Source organism: Lissotriton vulgaris, chromosome 1_1 (genome assembly GCF_964263255.1).
Source record: "Lissotriton vulgaris chromosome 1_1, aLisVul1.2, whole genome shotgun sequence".
Taxonomy (NCBI): Eukaryota; Metazoa; Chordata; class Amphibia; order Caudata; family Salamandridae; genus Lissotriton; species Lissotriton vulgaris.
In genome coordinates this window covers 821,875,553-821,899,755 of record NC_141685.1, presented here as the reverse complement: position 1 = coordinate 821,899,755, position 24,203 = coordinate 821,875,553, and positions in this window count along the sequence as shown.

Below are 24,203 nucleotides of genomic sequence, written 5' to 3'. Positions count from 1 at the left end.
TTTTCTTAGCAAGCGTGAGAGTACACACACAGTTCCTCTCTCCTGGTTTCCTTGGCAAAAATAAAGTAGCACTGCAAGATTCCCCCCAACAAACAGCACACTGGCAGAAGGGGTAGGCAAGTCCTCAGATCAGCAGGCCTCTTGTCCTTGGTTACACGGTTCCTTGCCAGAAGTGATCTGATTTCGTAGTTCAGGGGTCCTTCTCTTATACCCCTTTTCGGCTTTGATCCCTTTGTCCATGCAGGGGACTTTCCCAACATCCTGGGTCTGTTGTGGGTGGAACCAGCTGAGCAGGGCTGGGTCCTCAGACGCCCAGCAGGAGGTGGAGCCAGCATTGTCACTGGCAGGAGCAGAGCTATCGGCCTCCTGGCAGGAGGTGGGGCTAGGATCGTCCATGGCAGGCACAGAGCCATCAGCCGCTTGGCAGGAGGTGGAGCCAGCATTGTATCAGGCAGGGCAGGCTATCAGAAACTACTCTCCCCCTACTCTCAACGCAAATGTCCCACTCATCCCACGCTGACTCATCCAGACCTGTGGAGCCACCCAGCTCCTGTCACACACACGCAAGACCAGCAGAAACCAGAAATGGTTAGACAAGAAAATAGACACTAAAAGTGCTATTTTCAAACCCAGTGTCCAAAAACCATCCACACCAACGGATGCGTAATGAAACCCCGAGTTCAGGGATACCAAACTCGACATTGCACCATGCTCCCCGAGCCAGCTAGGATCATAGCAGTAATAATCCCGGCGGCCCATTCTAACTAATGGAGAGCAGGCTACCTCGCAATAGTGAAGAACGAAGATGGTTGTAGTTCACTATTAGGACATGCCAACTTGGTCAGGCGTGTCCTACCTTATACTTACAATGCACCCTGCCTGTGGGCCTACCATAGGGGTGACTAACATGAAGTCAAGGGAAGGTTTGAGGGGCTGGCAAGTAGGTATACTTGCGTAGCCTGCGTGACAGCACTAGGCTGCACGTGGGTCTCGCAATGACCGACCCGTAGACATTCTTTTACGAGGCCGCTCTTGTGGGTGGCACAACACGTGCTGCAAGCCCACGAGCGGCATTTGTATTTACAAGCCCCGGCACTCCTGGTGCACTAGACTGGGGACTGACAGTAAACCAAATAAGCCAATCATGGATACAATCGATACATCAATTTAACATCGGGAGCACTTACGCTGTGGCACTGATCAGCAGTGGCACGGCGCCCAAAGCATTATCCAGCAAAACATCGAAAAACAGTGGAGGCAAACAGAAAAAATGGAGGAGAGACTCAAGCCAATGATGTCAGGTCTAACACGTGTCCCCTCCAGCTGAAATGTGGGGAGAACTACCCTTGACCGAGGGAGTCCTCATCACTAAGGCGGAAAAATCTGGACAGACCATGAGCATTGGCGTGATCTGCACCAGGGCGGTGTTCCACCGTAAAGTCCATCCCCTGTAGGGAAATGGACCACCTCAACAGTTTCGGATTCTCACCCCTCTTCTGCATCAACCATCTGAGGGGCCTGTGGTCTGTCTGAACCCGGAAGTGAGTCCCAAACAGGTAGGGTCTTAGCTTCTTCAGCGCCCAGATCACAGCAAATGCTTCTCTCTCTATCGCACTCCACCTCGTTTCCCTGGGAAGTAACCTCTGACTGATGAAGGCTACAGGCAAGTCTCGGCCCTCTTCATTCACCTGAGCTAGAACAGCCCCCACGCCATGCTCTGAAGCGTCCGTCTGGACAAGAAATTCTTTCGAAAAGTCGGGTGCCTGGAGTATAGGTGCTGTGCACATTGCAGTTTTCAGGGTGTCGAAGGCCGTTTGACAGGCATCAGTCCAGATCACATTTCGTGGCTGCTTCCTGGAAGTCAGCGAAGTCAAGGGGTGCACAATGTTACCGTAATCCTTGACAAACCTCCTGTAGTAACCCGTGAGTCCTAAGAAGGCTCTCACCTGAGTTTGGGTTTTGGGCGGTGCCCAAGCCAGATGGTATCAATCTTGGGTTGCAGGGGGGCAACCTTGCCGCTCCCTACTTGGTGCCCCAAGTACACCCCCGAAACCTGCCCAATCTGGCACTTACTGGCTTTGATTGTGAGGCCTGCTCTGCGCAGGGCCAACAACACTTCCTGGAGGTGGCGCAAGTGCTCCTCCCAGCAGGCGCTGAACACTGCGATGTCGTCCAGGTAGGCGGCACTGAAATCCTCCAGTCCAGCCAAGACCTGGTTGACCAACCTCTGGAAGGTGGCAGGGGCATTCTTCATCCCAAAGGGCATCACCCGGAACTGGTATAGCCCATCTGGGGTGGAGAATGCTGACCTCTCCTTGGCCCCATCTGTTAAGGCGATCTGCCAGTACCCAGACGTTAAATCAAACGTACTAAGGTACCGGGCAGCCCCCAACCGAATGATGAGCTCATCAGCTCTGGGGATGGGGTGCGCGTCAGTCTTCGTGACCGAATTGAGCCCTCGGTAGTCCACACAGAACCGAAGTTCCGGTGAAGCACCAGGCGCTGCAGCCTTCAGGACCAAGACCACTGGGCTGGCCCAAGGACTGCTAGAGGACTCAACCACCCCCAACGCAAACATTTTGGAGACCTCCTCCTTAATTTAAGCTCGGACCTTGTCAGTCACCCTGTAAGCCTTGTGCTTCACAGGAGGGCTGTCTCCAGTGTCAACGTCATGAACACACCAATGAGTGACACCCGGAACCAAGGAAAACAGATCCGGGAATTGTCCCAACAGGTGGCGCCAATCCTGTTTCTGCTCAAGGGTCAGTGTGTCAGAGAGGACAACACCATCCACTGACCCGTCTTGCTCTTTAGCACACAGGAGGTCAGGAAGAGGCTCACTCTCCTCCTCCATTCCAGCATCTGTAGCTAGGAGCATGCCCACTTCGGACCTTTCTAAGTGGGGCTTCAAACGGTTGACATGCAGGACCCGCAAGGGATTCCTGGGAGATTTCAAGTCCACCAGGTAGGTGACATCGCTCTTCTTCTCCACAACCTTAAACGGTCCAGTCCACCTGTCCTTGAGCGCACAAGGTTCCACAGGGGACATGACCCACACTTCTTGACCAGGCTGAAGCTCTACCAGAGTGGCATTCCGGTCGTACCAACGCTTCATCTCCTCCTGGCTGGCCTCCAGATTTGCCTGAGCAAGTTCTCTGAAGCGCCAAGTCTGGTTCCGAAAGGCCAGCATGTAGCTGTATACATCCTGGGGAGGTTTCCTGGGAGATTGCTCCTAGCCTTCCTTGACCAGACTCAAAGGTTCTCTTACCGGGTGACCGTACAAGAGCTCAAAGGGGCTGAACCCTAGAGACTTTTGCGGCACCTCACGGTAAGCAAACAGCAGGCATGGCAAGAGGACGTCCCATTTCCGCCTCATTGGTTCTTCCGGACCCATAATCATGCCTTTCAGGGTCCGGTTGAATCTCTCAACCAGCCCGTTTCCTTGAGGGTGGTAAGGAGTGGTGAACTTGTAGGTTACCCCACACTCCTTCCACAGAGACTTCATATAGTTCGAAATGAAGTTGGTGCCCCAGTCTGACACCACCTCTCTGGGGAACCCCATCCGGGAGAAAACACCCATCAGTGCCCGTCCCACCATGGGGGCCGTCACTGTTCGGAGAGGGATGGCTTACGGGTACCGTGTGGCATGGTCCACCAAGACCAGGATGAACCTGTTGCCCAGGGCTGTCTTGGGGTCCAAGGGCCCAACAATGTCAATACCCACCCGGTCAAAGGGGGTACTGACCACTGGAAAAGGTTGGAGGGGAGCCTTCTGCTTCCTCCCGCTTTTCCCACTTGCCTGGCAAGTGTGACATGTCTTGCAATGGATGTCTACATCCCTTCGCATCTGAGGCCAATAAAAATGGGTGACAAGCCTGTCATAGGTCTTGTCCTGCCCCAGATGTCCAGCTAACGGAACGTCACGAGCCAAACCCAGTAGGAAGGCTCTGAAGCGCTGGGGTACCACCAGCACACGGGCTGACCCAGGCTCAGCAGCCTTAGGCTCGCTATACAGGAGGTCGTTCTCCCAGTACACCAAATGTGACCCTGACTGATCACCTGAGGATTGGGCTGAGGCCTGCTGCCTCACGCCCACAAGAGAAGGGCACACCTTCTGTTCGGCACAGAATTCCTCCCTGGAGGGACCACCATCCTGCTGCCAATGGGTCAGCTCGGGCAGGTCTCCCAGTTCGGCAATTTGTTCCCCTGTGGGCTCCAGGGCATGCCCCTCAGGGTCTACCTCCTCCTGGACCACGGGAACTACGGGGGCCGGTTTCCTGCGCCTCCTGCCTCTTCTCTTCACAGCTGGGTCCTGGGCCGTACTTTCAGGCTCCGGGACCCCATCAACACCCTTACTTGCTGTCATCGATCGAGTGGTTGCACACACCCACTCTGGCACACCCAACATTTTCAAGTGCGCCTCTCTCTCCACCTTAGCCCAAGGGGAGTCTTCTAAATCATTGCCCAGGAGACAATCGACACGCATGGCGGGCCTAACAGCAACCTGAAGAGTACCTGAAACTCCCCCCCATTCAAAGGAAACCTGAGCTACCTCACACTCTTTCTGGGAGTTGTCGGCAGCTATCACAGTGTAGAATGCGTGGGGAACCACCTGCTCTCTGGACACCAAGTGACACTTGACAGCTATCACACTCGCTCTGGTGTCTCTGAGAGCTTCCACTCTATGGCCATTAATGGTCACCCACTGCCTATATTTACTAGTGTTACTAGGCAGAGGGGGTGGAGGGACCATTTGCATGTCTCCTAGCGAGACCAGGGACATTTCTGCGGGACCCCTCCCACCAGGGACAACCATCTCCTCCCCTCCCAGGGCTACACTCGCCAACTGACGGGGGGTGCACTCGGCGGTGCTTTCGATTTCTTCATGGGACACTGGGGGTCGTAATACCGGTGTCCCGCCTGCCCACAAGTGTAGCAGGTTAGGGGGCCCCTATGAACAGGTTTACCCGTCGGGGCCCCTGGCTTCTTTTCAGGGGGAGGCTGGGAACCTTTCCCTTGGTTCCCTTGGGGATTACTTTGGGGCCCTTTCTGAGACTCCTTCTGTTTACCCTTGTCCCCCCCACTCTTCTGCTGGGGACCCTGCCCACCTTTGGCTGAGTCTCCCACTGGACCCTTGTGGACCCTGGTACTGACCCAGCGGTCCGCCTCCTCAGCAAGTTTTCTAGGGTTATATATCTTGCTATCAATAAGGTGCTGGCGCAGCTCTGGAAAACAGTTATTACACAAATGCTCCCAAGCAAGCAAATCATAAAGAGCTTCATAACTTTCCACTTTGCTGCCCTTTACCCAACCATCCATGGCTCTGCAAAAATAAGACACATATTCAACCCACGTCGTACCAGGCAACTTCTTACATTCTTTAAAAGCTTGTCTGTACTTCTCGGGGGTTAGGCCATACCGCAACATTAAAGCATCTTTCATATGAGCATACAACATCCTATCCTCAACAGGCATGTCTAACAGGGTATCTCTCCCCTCATTCACAAAGCGACCCCACAACCCCGCTCCCCATTTCTTCACAGGGACCTGGTGGGCCAACAATGCTAACACATATGCTTTAAACCACTGACCGATATCTTCGTTCCTATGATAATCTTTTATCACATCTTTGGGAAAATAAAACCTACTTTCTGCAGGCACAGATGGGATGCTGCCACCAGAGGGATTCAATTCTAACTTCTTAGCTTGGATCTCCAATTCCCTCAACTTGGCATCACGCTCCAAAGCTAACTTCTCTCTTTCGAAATCCAACCTTTTGGTCTCCAGATCTTCTCTCCTAGCTCTTGCATTCTCTAACTCCAACTGCCCATTTATCTTTAGCCTTGCCATTTCCATGTTGTATGCCCGCTCCTTCGCCCTTTCTTCTCTTTCTTCGGGGGAAAGACCTTTGGAGGAAACACTGCTTCCGGGAGAGGACTGAGGCCCATTCGCTGGCGCCTCCTCTTCCCCTTCCACTGGCGGTACCACCACCGGATCAGTGGGATCTCTGGCCTCCAACCAGGCCTGCAATGCTTTGAGATATGTTTCCTTAGCCTTGAGACCTTTGGTAGGAACTTTAAATTTCTTGCAAAAGAATTTCAACTCCTCCAATCTGTAGGCGTTTATCTTCGCTCTGTCGAACTCCTCCACGACAACAACAGGGGTAGTGACTCCGGTGTTACTCATGGTCAAAACTGGCAGCGATCAAAAAATCAAGCTTCAGAAAAGCGGAGAACCAAAAATAGGATCCTTCCAAATTAGATTGTGACTGCGCTATGGTCTGCTTTCACTATGTAGCGCACACTAATCACTGTACATGGGTCATAAATGCAAGGTTCAAATCCCACCGCTGCCACCAATGTTAGAACCGGCTGTCTCTAGTTGGCAGAGGTATACACTTCTGACAAATAGGGACACTCCTTTTCTAGTCAGGGCAAGGGGATCACACCCTTTGATAACCCCTGCTCACCCCCTTGGTAGCTTGGCAGAGCAGAACAGGCTTATCTCAGAGGCTGTGCGTTAAGCATTTATGACCACATACAGTAATCAAGTGAATACACTAGAAATGGACACGACACAGCATATTATAAAAATAAGGATTTTTATATAAGGCTTAGCACAAGACCAAATAACGACCAAAATATACACAATCTGGATAAATACTCTTGGAAGGGAAAAATAGTTCAAAGGTAGTTTCTTCTTTAGCACAAAGTCTTTAGTATCAAAGCAAATCTTCTTCTTGGAAACACAGTTCTTAGCAACAATGTAACCCACACGGGAGCTACACGACGTCGAGGTAAAGTTAATCCAAAGGTTCGGCGTCGACCGCAAGGAGCGCTACGTCGAGCCCGGAGTCACACGGACCCCCAACAACACAGTACCTTGGAAAATGAAGCACACGATGATCAGCGGCGTCGAGCAATCCGGCGTCGCGTCTTCGGTGGCGATCAGGCCTCAGCAGTCATTGATGATGGCGTTGCAAAGAGTGAGCAGCGCTCACGGCGTCGAGAGGGCACGAGGGCGATGCGATCAGCAGCGGTGCAGACACGAGGTCCCTTGGAGCTGGAGCCGTACTCACTACTCACTGGCGTTGCTGCTGGTGTCGATCGGGCCCGGCGGCCGGCGTCGAGGAAGCGGGACACTGGGGCCGTTACCCACTATGTCGAGCTGGATTCGGCAACGTCCATCGGCGTCGAGGTTGCTGGTTCTTTCAGAGGTGCTGGATTCACAGGTTCCAGCGAATAGCACTTTAAGCAGATGAAGTCTTTTAGCCCTGTGACTTCAGCAGGAGACTGGCACTCTTCCAGTCCTTGGAGATTTTCTTAGCAAGCGTGAGAGTACACACACAGTTCCTCTCTCCTGGTTTCCTTGGCAAAAATAAAGAAGCACTGCAGGATTCCCCCCAACAAACAGCACACTGGCAGAAGGGGTAGGCAAGTCCTCAGATCAGCAGGCCTCTTGTCCTTGGTTACAGGGTTCCTTGTCAGAAGTGATCTGATTTCGTAGTTCAGGGGTCCTTCTCTTATACCCCTTTTCGGCTTTGATCCCTTTTTCAATGTAGGTGACTTTCCCAACATCCTGGGTCTGTTGTGGGTGGAGCCAGGCAGAAGCACCTGGCTTATTCACTGAGCAGGGCTGGGTCCTCAGACGCCCAGCAGGAGGTGGAGCCAGCATTGTCACTGGCAGGAGCAGAGCTATCGGCCTCCTGGCAGGAGGTGGGGCTAGGATCGTCCATGGCAGGCACAGAGCCATCAGCCGCTTGGCAGGAGGTGGAGCCAGCATTGTATCAGGCAGGGCAGGCTATCAGCAACTACTCTCCCCCTACTCTCAACGCAAATGTCCCACTCATCCCACACTGACTCATCCAGACCTGTGGAGCCACCCAGCTCCTGTCACATACACTCAAGACCAGCAGAAACCAGAAATGGTTAGACAAGAAAATAGACACTTTCTAAAAGTGCTATTTTCAAACCCAGAGTCCAAAAACCATCCACACCAACGGATGCGTAATGAAACCCCGAGTTCAGGGATACCAAACTCGACATTGCACCATGCTCCCCGAGCCAGCTAGGATCATAGCAGTAATAATCCCGGTGGCCCATTCTAACTAATGGAGAGCAGGCTACCTCGCAATAGTGAAGAACGAAGATGGTTGTAGTTCACTATTAGGACATGCCAACTTGGTCAGGCGTGTCCTACCTTATAATTACAATGCACGGTGCCCGTGGGCCTACCATAGGGGTGACTAACATGAAGTCAAGGGAAGGTTTGAGGGGCTGGCAAGTAGTTATACTTGCGTAGCCTGCGTGACAGCACTAGGCTGCACGTGGGTCTCGCAATGACCGACCCGAATACATTCTTGTACGAGGCCGCTCTTGTGGGTGGCACAACACGTGCTGCAAGCCCACGAGCGGCATTTGTATTTACAAGCCCCGGCACTCCTGGTGCACTAGACTGGGGACTGACAGTAAACCAAATAAGCCAATCATGGATACAATCGATACATCAATTTAACATCGGGAGCACTTGCGCTGTGGCACTGATCAGTAGTGGCCCGGCGCCCAAAGCATTATCCAGCAAAACATCGAAAAACAGTGGAGGCAAACAGAAAAAATGGAGGAGAGACTCAAGCCAATGATGTCAGGTCTAACATGCGTTGTCACGTGCCAGCTGCAAGTGCACTGCCTAATAGTCAATAGTCATGAAATGTATTCACGGGAGTCGAAATTTAATCAATTTCAATCCATTTTAATCAGATTTATTTCAAACTTCTTCAATGCTTTCGCTGTTCACAACAAAGGCAGAATGATTCCAAACTTTTTCAAATGCTAAATAAATACCCATTCTTGCTTTTTTCTATGGCAGGTAGGAGTTCACAGATCATCATTGGCAGCCCCACACTTATTCACCTAAAGAATTTCGGGCCCATCAGCCCTTCATCTGGTGTAACTTTAATTTTAAACAAGCATCAATACTCTGCAAAATTCGCTTGAAACTAACATCTTAACTCTATGTGAAACATGCAAGCCCTGAAATAAATACTACATCTGTGCTCTAAAAACTCCAACCACTACTGTGAAGGATTGAACCAACAAAAATATAAATTCCCTCAAGTAAAGAATAGAATAATACCCCATAAATAAAGTGCTCCCATGCATCAAAACCCTTTCCCCAGAACCAAACCTCTACCCAAGAGTAAATTCACAATACTCTAAGGGGCAGATTTATTTGGGACTTGCGCCACTTTTGCTCCACCGTTGCGTCACTTCTGTGACACAGTGGTGGCACAAACCCTGCGCCACGTTGCAACATACTTACATTGTGAAGCATCTATGGAGATGCTTATATCAAAATAGGAGGGAAGAGGATTAGAAGTCCATTCATTTCCCCTGGACAAATGTTCAATAATCAAAAAAAGAATGGACACTAGTTTCTACAAAACAATTGGTTTGTATTCGAAAACCCTCATAGACATCCTGGTATTGTCGTTGCGGTATATCTTTTTTCCGCCCCATCAGGAGTCATGGCGTATTCATCGGGTGTTCGATTGACGTGCTGGATGCCTGCCTCACCCGAGGCTACCTCTGGTACATGTAGAAGTGTCCAGAGATCAAAAAGTATATGTGAAAAAATAGACTAAAAATAGTGTCTAATCAAAAACGACTATTTATTATAGATAGCTAGGCATTATAGTTAAAAAGGGAGTTGTGATATGCAGGTGGTTAAGTTACTGGACTACCATATCTCTTAAAAGACGTGTCGACATGTTTCAGCTCGCTGGGCCCTGTCGGGTCTATGGAGCTTTCGTCAGGACAATAAAACGTATAAACAAACAAAACGTACAAAAGATAATTAAAGAATGTGACTCACACAATTTGTGTGGGATTCAATGTTGAGTATAGGGAAATTCCCATGCTGTGGAAACAAAAACCAACACAAACTATTATGTAGGTTGGTGCTGTTATCAGGTGAGAAGACAAACATGCAAGATTCTATGTGAAGCACTGTTGTGCACTCCAATTATAGAATGCGCGCCATCATTGTGGCCTTAACACAGTAAACAGAGAGGAAAGGAAAACACTCTTGGTCTGAGGGAGGGGAAATGAGGTAGCAGCGGTTCAAAGGAAGTTTTAACAATTATTGTTATAGCCAAGGCGGCCTATATTTGTAAAAAATACACAGTTATTTCACATGTACAGTAGACGAAAAAGGTATTGTGTCTAGACGGTGTTCTTTTATTAGACCGGGAAATAGAATGGTAACATATATGCTCCGCAATCATCTGTTAGTGAGAAATAGTGCGCAATAGATAGAAAGTAGTAGTTATTTGATGAGACACTTTCGTTTTAAAGGAGAAGTAAGTGGTGACTTGTGTGCCCCGTATTGATGCAATATATGTTATAAAATTGTCAAATTTGGGTGACGCCTATACTCCATGAATGAGTCTTTAATAAGACCGATTTTTTTAGATACTCACTAAGATGTACATTATCACCCCCGATAATTAATTACCTAGACACTTTGGGGTACAAAGAAGAACTTGTATTTACCCGGGTGTCCTCCATCTTACTAGTATCTACACTCACATAGAGTTGTCCCTCTTTTATGTTGAGGCCCCATACAAAGGACGGGGATGTAGAGTCCCGCCCATAGCCGGGGGAAGAGTCAGCACAAGGGACGCTACGCTGTACCTCATGGGCAAGAATGGTAGCACACCGCTTTCCAGCAAAACGGGTAAAACTAACAACTGTATTAATCAGTGGGCCCATTTTTACTTTGACAGTAAAAAACCATATGCGACTCTGGGTCCCCTGTTGGAGTTCTCACTTTGCGCAAAACAGGTAACTGCAATTTTATTCATCAATACGGGGCACACAAGTCACCACTTACTTCTCCTTTAAAACGAAAGTGTCTCATCAAATAACTACTACTTTCTAACTATTGCGCACTATTTCTCACTAACAGATGATTGCAGAGCATATATGTTACCTTTCTATTTCCCGGTCTAATAAAAGAACACCGTCTAGACACAATACCTTTTTCGTCTACTGTGCATGTGAAATAACTGTATTTTTTACAAATATAGGCCGCTTGGCTATAACAATAATTGTTAAAACTTCCTTTGAACCGCTGCTACCTCATTTCCCCTCCCTCAGACCAAGAGGGTTTTCCTTTCCTCTCTGTTTACTGTGTTAAGGCAACAATGATGGCGCGCATTCTATAATTGGAGTGCACAACAGTGCTTCACATAGAATCTTGTATGTTTGTCTTCTCACATGATAACAGCACCAACCTACATAATAGTTTGTGTTGGTTTTTGTTTCCACAGCATGGGAATTTCCCTATACTCAACATTGAATCCCACACAAATTGTGTGAGTCACATTCTTTAATTATCTTTTGTACGTTTTGTTTGTTTATACATTTTATTGTCCTGACGAAAGCTCCATAGACCCGACAAGGCCCAGTGAGCTGAAACATGTCGACACGTCTTTTAAGCGATATGGTAGTCCAGTAACTTGACCACCTGCATATCGCAACTCCCTTTTTAACTATAGTGCCTAGCTATCTATAATAAATAATCGTTTTTGATTAGACACTATTTTTAGTCTATTTTTTCACATATACTTTTTGATCTCTGGACACTTCTACATGTACCAGAGGTAGCCTCGGGTGAGGCAGGCATCCAGCACGTCAATCGAACACCCGATGAATACGCCATGACTCCTGATGGGGCGGAAAAAAGATATACCGCAACAACAATACCAGGAGGTCTATGAGGGTTTTCGAATACAAACCAATGGTTATGTAGAAACTAGTGTCCATTCTATTTTTGATTATTGAGCATCTATGGAGATGCGTCACGGTGTAAGGCCCTGCACCACATGAAACCTGCGTCAGGTTTCATGTGGGCATTTCCACGCTAGGTGGACGTTCCGTCGCAGGCATGCCCCTGAAAAGTGACTCAGTGAAATCTACAAGATTTCACTGAGTCACTTTACAAACGCTGATGCATCAAAACCCTGCGCCTACTTGAAGCAGGCGTAAGGCTTGACACACCACGTTACAGATAGGGGAAGTTGGAGAAGTGCTGGAGTTGCGTGCCGTACGCAACACAACTTCAGCACTGCGCCAACTTCACACCCTAGATACGACACCACCTGTTTATTCCTGCGCCATGGTGCGCCGCATTGTAAATGCGGTGCATCATGGGTGGCGCAAGGATGACCTTGCATGCCGTATCTTTCCTGGCGCATCTCTGCTGATTTGTGTCAGGCAACATAAATCTGCCCCTAAGTAACTTACAGCTAGAGCGGTCCACCTTGAAGCCAGGGAACCGGGTTCAAGTCTAGGGAGGGACATAGCATATGCATTTGTAAAGTGCAGGTTCACGCATAGGTATCTGGGTGCAGAATAACAGATGTTTATTATTACCCAACTCAATGGTACTCTTTTTATCGACCTCAGATGGATGAAAGGCTGAGGGGACTTGCTGGGGTTTGAACCTGTGACCATGAGGTCAAAAACAGCAGTGGAGGTATTAGTCCATTGAGCCAACAGACCAAATGCTGCTATCCTGGGCAAACCACTTAATCTCCCTGTGCCTAACAAAAATGAATGTGTATTTCTGTTAAGCAGCTGGTGCTCATGTAAGGCTCTCTGATACCTTCGGTCAAGTTCGCGCTATATAAAACTCGCACACAAAAAAAAACCAACAAAAAAACGAATCTACCTACAACATTATTTACCCATGGCCGGCAGCATAACCCCCTCGTCTAAACTCCACACTGTCAAGGAAACCGTGCAGGACGTGGAATTAACCTTAATGACCCAGTAAAATCGGCGCAGCGGAAACTAATCTATGTAAACATACCAAGACGGTTTAACACCATACGTGACCACGCGCCACAAATTATGGGGTTATAATTCCGTGCTACCGGGCACAGAACGAGCCAAGTTGCACTCCAACAATTTGCCACGAGCAATTTTTGAAACTCGTAAACTTGAAGTACAATGAGGAGTGCATCTGATCATGTGTTTTGATAATGAATACGTTTTGCCATCGCCAAAGGAACATGAGAGTATACTGCAATTTAAAACTGTAATCCTGTTTGTCCTCTCTCTGAGGGCCAAGCAGATAAATGAGATGGCAGGAAACTTCACTTGTGCCCTCTGAGCCTCTGATCGGAGCCATGGAAGAGACTCCTCCGCTTTCTGAGCGGATTGGCGTAATCCAGGGGTCAATAAAAAGAAATCAAAAGTTACTGTTTGTTAGCTTCTTTCATTATATTTCATTACTTTTTTCTCCTCTGGGATATATATACCTTCTGTTTCCGGGCATTGACAAAAACATTATCGACAATAAAACTGCTTCAGTAGAGCCTAGGAAAGTGGAAAATAAAACGAAAATCTTTCGTGTCTTCGTTTTTTTTTAGTTCAGTAGCTGAATTAATTTTTTTTAAAGACGTCTACATCGTTTTTCCTGATATATTTGTAAAAAAGTTAAACTTTCATATTTTTGATTGCCATGGGGGTGTGTCTTTTGCCAAGCTACTCCATTTTCTGGACTGTCATAAAGGATACATATGTATTCCCATGCAACCACCTATGGATTTTGACACAAATCCCACATACATTTGCAGACATGGATTTGCACCAGAATCTTACACCTCCTCGAGGCAGGGATAAAGATGAGAAATGTTTTCATTTCTTCTCGTTTTTTTCATACATTGCATCCATGCTTCATTGTACAGGATGCATAGAACAAAGGAAAAGTGTTAAAAGATAGCTTTTGTACTGGAAGCTCCTTTCATCCAATACAAAAACTATGACTTACAGAATGCACACACCATTGCACATTGGTGTATGCTTTGGCGTGTGGCAGGTAAGGTGCGTCAGTGCAGGTAGAGAAGAAGACAGTGCCATATGTTAGTACATATAGCTCTGCTCTACTCTCTTCCTTTCACTCAATGGAGTGTTGTTGCGCTGAGTTGCATGACTATTTCATAAATGTGGGCATTATATTTACCACCTGGCGAATGTAAACCCAATCATCAATGTAGGCAAAAAGAAAGCACTATGGCCGTATATACAACAAAATGGGGGAGAGTGTCGTTAGCCTCCTGGGCGTAACGACCTGCTCCGCCACTTCGGAAACGCCAAGCGGCACCATAATTACAAGGATGTGGTGTAGCCTTGCCTTTCCCCCTGCGATGGCGATAAGTTTCACAACTTAGCGCCAATGCAGGCACCCTTGCATCAGAGTGCAAGGGTGTCTTTGTGTAGGAAAGGATTGGTTATGTGTAGGAAGGCGTCCCTTTCTGCACATAACCAATCCTAAAATGCCATTTTGTAACTTTCATGTGTGCTGCTTCATGCAGCACACATGAAAGTTACAAAATAGCATTTTTAAAAAGGTTTGTTTATGTACAGGAAAGGACACCTTCCTGTACATAAACAAACCATGGCATTTTGCTATTTCCATGTGTGCTGCACAAGGCAGCACACATGGAAAAAGCCAAAACAAAGAGAAATAATGCATTTCTCCTTGTTTCGCCACCTTATGACAAGGGTTTTCCTGGTCTTAAATTTGGCGCTGCCTCCTACGTACTCCACCCTTGTACATAGGCGGCAGTATCAAATACAATGGATGTTGCAGTGGAAAGCCCACCACAATACCCACTGCACGCCCGTTTCACGCTAAACATAGCGTGAAAAGGTGCCTTATATACAAGGCAGCGTTAAGCCTCGTTAAGTGGCTTAACACTGCCTTGTACATAAGGTAAAGCGAAACAAAAGGGGATGATGGACGGAGCGTTTGAGCAAATCAAACACTCACCCGAGTCATCTCATCTGGGTTTAATCCATCACCATTCTTTAGCTCACTCAGCCACCCCAGTTCAGACATGGCCATATGCAAATCAGCTTGACCCTGTGCCTCATGGGAACAGTCCAGCCCGAACTGCCAAGCCATGTCTTCCCTGGACCGTAAAAAAGCATCCTGGGACCGGTTTCGGATTCATAATCCTCATCAGCCAGGCTATCTTGAATCCGGTGGCCAAGTGAGCAAGGGACTCACATCTGAGCATACCCTGCCAATTTAGGGCTGCTGTGGGACTTCAAGCCCCATAATCTTAAGCACCAGGAGGGGCTAATGTTGCCCACAGTGCTATATAGTGCCCTCAATACTCTCACTGCGCGATTTGCGCCCAGGTGAAGACTGGGCCAAGAGAAGGCCGGTCTACACCCGTCAGAGCCCAGAAGAGGCTGGGCCACCCCCTCTTAATTCTGCTTGGGATTCTTTGGATACACAGGTGACTTGTTATGGGAGTCTCTTCCCCACTGGTATTTTAATTCTTCCTTTTTCTTTTGGCTGAGTACAGTGATTTCCAGATGTTATTGTTATCCTCTCACTTGGAATATGTTTGATATGGGGAAGAGGAATGGGCAGACCACTAACGCAGTTGACAGAAGGCAGTGTACACCTAAATCAGATTTGTCTTTTCTTAACAATGCAGTGGGTGTACTATCGGAGGAAATCACCAGCGTAGAAGATCAACTGCCACTTTACTGATCTGAGGCTAACCTTTTAACTACTCAAGTAGAGATCCTGCTTCTACTATGTGTATTCAGGCTTATTCTAATGACTACTGACTTCTGCCCGAAGAGACAAACCCAGCGGTGCACCACCACAAATCCATCCACAAGTCCAGCGCTAAACCAAACAGACTTCTTAGGGAAGGGGAGAGGGCAAGAGCTAAGAACCCAATGAAATCTAGCCTGCCTAATCTGGAAAGTAAGACAGGGAAGAAGGGGAAAATGGCTCAAGTGATCTGGGTACATTGTAACTGTCAAGAAGTTTCTCAGAGTTAGAATTTCAAAATATCTGTCGCTTTTGATGCTATTAGTTGACATCTTTCTAACTTGGAAGAGTTGGTGGGGAAGTTGGGGGTGACTTTAGGTTTGAGCCACCAACATGTGGAAAATGTTTTTTGCAGACCTGGTGTCCTGTTCAGAATTACTGTTGAAGGTCCTAACACCCTTTCCCAGTGTTTGCCAACATATTCTCACCTATTTGATTATACCGCACTCTCTAAAAGACTGGGGCTTATAGTTGGTACATTTAAGAATTTAACCACGGCTGCCTCTCATGTGAATAACAAGCAGTTAGACCTCTAGGCTAACAACTTGAGGTCTTTCCCTAGTATTAACCCCTCATTTGAAAACATACCGACTAGGAGCAAGAATAAAATATTAGCTCACTAGCTAGGTATTTTTAACCTATTTTTCTCACTCCGCATCACTACACCACACATATGTTCCTAAAACGAAGTGCTCCTATGTAGTTTGCAAGTTACACCACACCTCAATCCGCAGCGGATTGAGAGGACCTCAATGGTGAAGCATGCCATCTAGGGGTAACCCTGGTGGGTGAGGGGACTCTAGAAAATAGTTTTTCTTTCTGGAAAGAGGGTTTCACACACATGTGCAGTGGAACCCCTGTTCTTCCTATGGTTAGATTTCTAATTCCGGTATTCCGAATGTTGTGGAACTGCATTAGGTAAGGAGGGGGAACCTAACCTTAACCTCTACCTCCCCACAATTTTTGATTGTATTACATACAGCGCGCAGGTGTGGGAGACCCCCGCCCCCGCACTCTTGTTATTTGACACCACACCACACTATCGGTATGGCCGAAATCACGGGCCTCACTTTCTCCGAAGAGGAAGTGGAGAGAATTTTTTCTTCCATGAACCCTTTCACAGAGACACCCAACAGGGACACCAGTGAAGCGAGTCAATGTTGGGATGAATTGACAGAACTCAAGAGGAATCAGATCAAAACCATGATCTACGGGGTCATGATGACCGAATACCTTAGGGTGAATGCGGCACCACGAGGATTAATTGTAAGTAATGAACCATTTATCTTTCAACAAGATAAATCATTTCAAAAAGACTGGTCCCTAATCTCCTGGCATTGCACCAGAGATTGGTTGGTACTCATCATAAAAACAGCTGCACGACTGTCCCAGGAGATGAAAGAAGAGATACGTACACTTGAGGTTCACTTAAAGACTTTCCAATCGGTCTCGGAGTTGAAGAAAAGACTGGATGAACTGAACAAAACCATGACTGACTTCGAAGTGACATTGAAAGATACAAAATATCACAAGTTCAAAAAGGATTCCAAGAACTTCTCACACGAGAAAGTATATCCTTATACACGAGAGGAATACAATCCATCGGGAAGGAACCCAGGTACAACACCGATACAGATGGTTCGGATACTGGCTCAGATAGCTCAGATACCCGATACAACCGAAAAAATAACACTAGAAGTCGACGCAACCACAACGGTAGGATGAGGAACAGAGGAGGGCAAGGATATGGATGGCACACCTACCAAAATCCCTCACCTTTCCCTGCTCCGCCTTTTGACTATGGACCTCCACATTATCAACACCAACCCAACACCTACTGGGAATCAGCCCAACAACCAAAGCAGTCGGGACAATCATTTCCTTTTTAAGGGAGAGGCAAAGGAACACCAATAGGGAGAACGAAAAGAGAACAACAAGTACAATGGTCACACCCATTGGAAACAATGAGGATGAACACGAGGAGCTTGGGTCCTGCGAACAACACCAGCACCAGCAGCCACCCAGTCTATTGGTTAATCTGTCAGGCATAACACTATCATCAACCCAATTGACTGTACTAGAAAAAGGATTAGGCTTTGTGCCTACACCAAGTTTAGACACATTTAAACACAGTTGTGAGTTGAATGAATCCCTTCGAAAAATAAAACTGCAAGTATTTTTTGAGAACAAACCAATGATGGACACTCATAGGGGTGATACAGGCCTACATCGGAAATCAACCTTCACCCCTCCATCGGCCAACCTACCGGTGGAACCCCTAGCTTTCTAGAAGGCCATCCTGAACGAAGTAGGTGAAATCGACTCCAGGACCATAAGAGTGTTCCACAACACCATTAAAATCAAACAAGAAGCCATCCTACAATTAGCCAACGACACTAGAATCAAAGGAAAACCATCGGACAAAGGAGGAGCCATCGTACTTCAAACCACAGAGGCCTACCACAGAGAATGCATGAGACTCCTGGCAGATGAAAGTAACTACCTCAGCATCAGAGATGACCCAACGGAACGCCTACGGGTAAAGATTGCCAGAATGGTGGATAAGACCACAGCACACAACTGGTTTACCAAAAAACAAGGGGATTTCTTGGCTAACACCCACCTGGTTACCCCTTATTTTTATACTATACCCAAGATAGCCAAGTCATTAGAAGACCCGCCTGGACGACCCATCGTTTCTGGCATAGAGTCCATACTGGAACCACTCTCTAAATTCGTGGACGCCTTTTTACGCCCCTTGATACAAGGAAAAGCACGTACCTACAAGATACCAAGGCAGTACTCTGTCTGCTTCAAGACCTACAATTTGACTCAACAACCAGCATCCTCATTGGGTTGGATGTGGAGAGCCTTTATACCAGCCTACCCCACAAGGAGACCCTTGACATCATTGAAGAGGTCCTCTATGAAGAAAAATGGACCTATCATACACCAAGACATCTGGTATTAGAGTGCTGCAAGTGGGCTCTGATGGAAAACTTCTTCCATTTTGAAGATATCTGGTCCGGATCACAATATGGGACCAGTATGGGCAGTACTTTTGCCCCGCTGCGGCGGGATTATACGTGCTCCACCTTGAAAAGCACAAAATCCTGTCAGGTATGAACCCACACTGCCAGCATATTCAACTTTAGAAGAGATACATTGACGATGTTCTACTGATTTGAGGGTGACGAGTCTAATGTCAATGAGTTCATCGAGTGGCTGAACCAACAGGACCCTTTCCTAAAGTTCACATATACCATGAGTAGATCCCAACTGGTATTTCTGGACCTTAACATCTTTGCTTTTGATGGCTTACTAAAGACAACTACTCACATAAAACCCACAGTGAAAAACTGTTTACTCCTATACAACAGCATCTATTCAAGACATCTGAAGGAGAACCTCCCTTTCATACCGTTTCTCAGACTTAGGAGAAACTTACCCTGAGACTAAGGATTTCAAAGCACAAGCCAAAGGGCTATCTGAGAAACTTCTCACAAGGAAATACCCAAAAAACCTTATATCCAAAGCCAAAAAGAGAGCTGTAAACAACAACAGAGGAGCGCTCCTGGAGACATATGAAAAACAAATAACTGAAAAAGATAAAACCTAAATGCATCACAGCCTTCAACATAGCGTCCGACCGTGTCACAAAAAAAGTAAAAAAACACTGGTGCACCATTAACAGTGAGAAACGGAACATTCCCACACCCATGTTCTCACACAGAAAAGGACAAAACCTAAGACATCTTGGTACACACCAGCGCCAAACCCCAAACAAGAAACAATAAGTACTCAGTACCATACCGATGGGCCACCATCCTTGCGGGATACTATTCCATACATTATATCTTGCATTATCCAGTTTTCTGGCACTATTTATGACTTCCACCTAACAAGACATGAGGTTTAATCATGACATGATGTACATGCAAGCTATTCTGAGAAGAGCACAGTCGAGCTGTTTTGTCTAAGCAGTGGCGGCTCCCCCATTGGGGCGTGGGGGCGTTGCTCTACTGCTTTCTTGCAGTGCGAGAAGGCAGAAACATAAATGGTAATAACTATCATTTTATGTTTCTGCCTTCTCGAGTAGCGAGAAAGCAGAAGTGCCTGGTTGGGGGTGGGTGGTCCTGCTCGAGGTCAGGGGGGGAGTGGCTTGCCCACTGTTGTGCGTACTGACTGTTTGGTCTGCCCTGGGGCCGACCATACAGTCAGTATGCACAACAGTGGTCAAGCCACTCCCCCCCTAGCCTTGAGCAGGACCGCCCACTCTCCCTTTTTCTCTACGTAGGCTGCTGCATGCAGAAGCCTACGTAGAGAAAATGGCCTAGCTGGGGCGATTTCCGATGTGCCTCACCAATTACAACACTGCCATTGCAGCATTGTGATTGGCGGAGGGGGGGAGGCTGCCTTTGCTTGCTGATGGCGATGCAGGAATTGGAAAAGGCAGGACGGCGGGAGTCGGGAGTCGGACCCATCCAGAAGCTGAGGTGGCAGTGGTGCAGGACGGTAAGTTCAGTTTTATTTTATGTATTTTTTAAATTAAACAAACCCATCCCACCTTCCCCCACCACCCCCTGGGATGAGCCCATTTCCACCCCCTCTCCACCCGCCAGTCATGCCGGCCGCGACTGCTGTGTTCTGCTGTCACCCAATGCACCCTCGAGAGCTGCAATAATTTGACCATCGAAATCCAGTTCTCACTACTAAATTAACCTCGCTTCTACCCCCAAACCCATGTGTTTTTGGTGCTACAACCACTGTGATCAGAAGGGCTGCCCCATCCAAATCTGATTCAAAGAAAGGCTGTGAAATGATCAGTGCAATTAAAAAATAACAGCTAGGATAACTCCACAATAATCAGCGGAGCAGAGGCTGGCACCCGTGAAGAAATAAATATGTGCTGTGTCTAAAAATTTAACCCCTGGGTGCTCATTGCCAAGGTTGCAATGGCGCGTGCATGGCCAGCATGCACGACTATTCTGCAACAGTTATTTTAAAGGCTTCTTCTACGCAGGCCTCTAAAATAACACGTGCTCCTCAGGGTCTCCAACTAGGGCCTGCAGGGCCCCTCGCAGGGACGCACGTCTCGTCTGGTTCCTCTTCCCAGGTTTGCTGCGTTCTTTCACCAGCCGCCATGCTTTCCTTCCCCTTCTATCTTTACTCCCTATTTACATTCATTCAGTCAGTAAAATAGCTCAGCGAGTTAAACACTCAGCGCTTTGTGAGAGACCTTTGTTCCCTCTGCAGTCACTTCGAGTTCAAATCTGACAAGAGGGGCGCTGGCCTTTATCCATCTGAGCATGACCAGTAAAACGTTACAGGCTTGAAGTTGCGCATTAATATCTTCTATTATTACTACATGAAGAACTACGCGCTCACAAAGTATGAATATTTTTCATTCCATTCTGTCTCCTCTGGACCCTCATTCCTCCTTTCTTCTTTTCAGTTGCCACCATCATCTCCCTTCTTCCCTGCTTGCCACCTCCCCTGAATCATTAATTGTCGTCTACTTTTTACAACTTTGTTCACTTCTTTAATTTCCTTAGGCTTCGGAGTCACAATAATCTGCTTCATTGTCTACTCTTTCTTCTTTCCATCCCGCGTCACTTATTCTTGTTCTTGATCGTTTTTAATGTAGTTCATTTCTTATGACCCCCTTTGCTTCTTTCCTTCGCCTCCTCTTCTCTTTTACGTAGTTATTTTTGCATTCTCCTTATTTCCTTCCCCACTCTTCACTTTTCTCTCCCACTACCACCTAATCTCCTCAATCGTCTAAGATGGCCCACTTCATTGCTAGTCACAGCAGCCATTTTGTATGAGACACGGTCTAGTTTTTAAGTAAGCATGACTAGGCTGATCCGGGTCCATTTTATTAGCCCTAGATGGCCCAGCTCCATTGTCAGTCACAGCGGCCATTTTGTGAGAGAAACGGTCTAGTTTTTTTAAGTAAGCATGGCTAAGCTAATCTGGGTCTATTTAACAGCCACCGGGAGACAGACGCTGTAAGATGCGGTCTTCAGGGTTGCCATCAGGTCATTTTCTGAGAGGAGTGCTTTGACGAAGTAAGTCCAGCCAGACCCGTTTGACCTTATTTATCAGTTTTCCAAGGAAATCATAAAGATTCTATTTTCCTTCCAGGAATGCCAAGGCACCAGGAATTCTCTCCCCGGTTCCTATCTCATTTACCTTTAGGAAACTCTAATGACTATCTCTATGTCTCCTTTACCATTTTAGGGTGTGACTACAAGCCCCTCTACCCCTGCAGATCGTGAAGCATATTTCTGCCTAAACAAAAGTATGTGTCATTGATATGCAATACTATTATTTTGTTATATGTTGTATGTCACATGGTGTCTTTTTCACGAGTGCTTTTAAACTGCAATTTGCATATCACCACTTTTCTTCACAAAGACATTGTGTGTGATTGATTTCTTCCACCACAGAATATCGCACAAAATAGCTGTTAAGTACACCCACTATAGAGGAGTACATTGATTGAGATACGACGCCGCATATATAAAGGGCCTGCCAGCTTGGCTGGTAGGCAGGCTCTTAAAATTTTTCTTTTGCTTTATATCCTACAGACACAGCGTGTCAGTGTACAACTGTATGTATTAAATATCAGGTGAACACACATTAGGTGTGCACCCCATTGTTCCCTATTCACAGGATTCTTGAGGAGTGGTACGCATGGGGCTGACCCTCGTGTGGTCCTAAAGAAGAGCTTTAAAGGAAAGCTCAAAATATGTCGACCCAGTACTAGGGACACCATACTCAGTACAGTTAAGTCATTCCCTAGTATAAATCCCTAATTTTAAAACATACTGACTAGGAGCAGGAATAAAATATTAGCTCACTAGCTAGGTATTTTTAACCTATTTTTCCTACCTCACATCTCTGCAGCACACATATTTTCCAAAAACAAATTGCTCCTACGTAGTTCGCAAGTCGCAGCACGCCTCAATCTGCCTCAGATTGAGAGGACCCAAATGATAAAGCATGCCACTTAGGGATATCCATGGTGGGTGAGGGGACTCTAGAAAATAATTTTTCTTTCTGGAAAGAGGGTTTTTCACACATGTTCAGTGGAATCCCTGTTCTTCCTATGGTTAGGTTTCTATTTCCGGTATTCTGGATGTTGTAGTACTGCATTCAGTAAGGAGGGTGAACCTAACCTTAACCTCTACCTCCCCCCGTTTTTTGATTGTAACAAGTTGAGCGCCCATAGTTTCCTCCTAGCATTCTTCCGCCAATCAATAATGACCGCACTGTTCTTTGCCCTTCTAGGTTAGATGACACCCATTTTCTTCCTTTGAATGTTACCCAGGATGCGAATTCCTGTAAGATGGTTATCCAGGTACCTCCTGCCTCCACACCTTTTGTCCTTGTGATGACAAATGTTCCCTCATCAAAAGACAATGATACAGAAAGCATTCAGCTTCTCTAAAACAAAATAACCCACTGGCTATCCAAAAGGGTTAGCCCAGAATCGCCTTTATATGAGGAGATTATTATGGTACAAAGAGTTAGTTGTATATGCAACACTTATAAAACGTCCCATGGTGACTGTATTGTTATGAATCTTCCTGATGAACCGCTGGTGCGGCATATACTTTCTAACCTTAAAAAGAGTGCTGCTTCGAGCAGCAAAAATTTAGTATTCCCTCTAGGATTTTTTTACCCACCTCTCATAGCCATACCTTTACGGGGGTTTTGGTGCATTTTAGACAGTCTTGTGGACTTCCTAGCTTACCTTCTTGGGGTGCAAGCCTAGATACTCAGGCAGCAGAACTCAAGGACCTACTCTCGGATTTGAATTTAATCCAACACATTTACTCTCCCACCCATGAGAAAGGCCATAGCCTAGACCAAATATGGTCCTACAACCTATCACTATCCTCTCCGTCTATAGATCCCTGTATTTGGTCTGATAATTTCCTTATACATTTTATACTCACTATTGACGGGAGCACGAAACAGCCTTTTCGGGCGGGTGGAAAAATTAGGAAATGGAAGGGCATTAATACACCAGCTTTTTTGGACACCTTGGCCACTACCCTGCCCTCAATAACTAAAGATATTGACATTATGGAGGAGTCCTTCTCACACTGGCTCCAATTGGCAGCTGATACTCAAGCACCTTGTGTGAATTTCCCCCGCTCACGTCCTAACGATGCACATAAATGGTTTACTCCAAAACTGAAGACCCTAAAACTCGAAGTACGTCAAAAAGATAGGAAATGGAGGACTAGGTATCTTCCACAGGTCAAAGCGACTTGTTGCTTGGCTCGGAAGGAGTACCAAAAATCTATTCTAAAACACAAAACCGACTACTTCTCAGAAAAAATCCTAAACTCACAGAACAAATCAAAAGATGTGTTCTATATAGTGATTGATCTTTGCAATAGTGACAGAACAACTCCTTCTGTTACTCCTACACAAGAGCTCTGTGACTCCTTAAATCTATTCTTTATAGATAAAATCATTGCCATAAAACAGAGTATACTTAACCTCCCTACCCCTGTCCCTCTGGATGACACCTATTACAATCC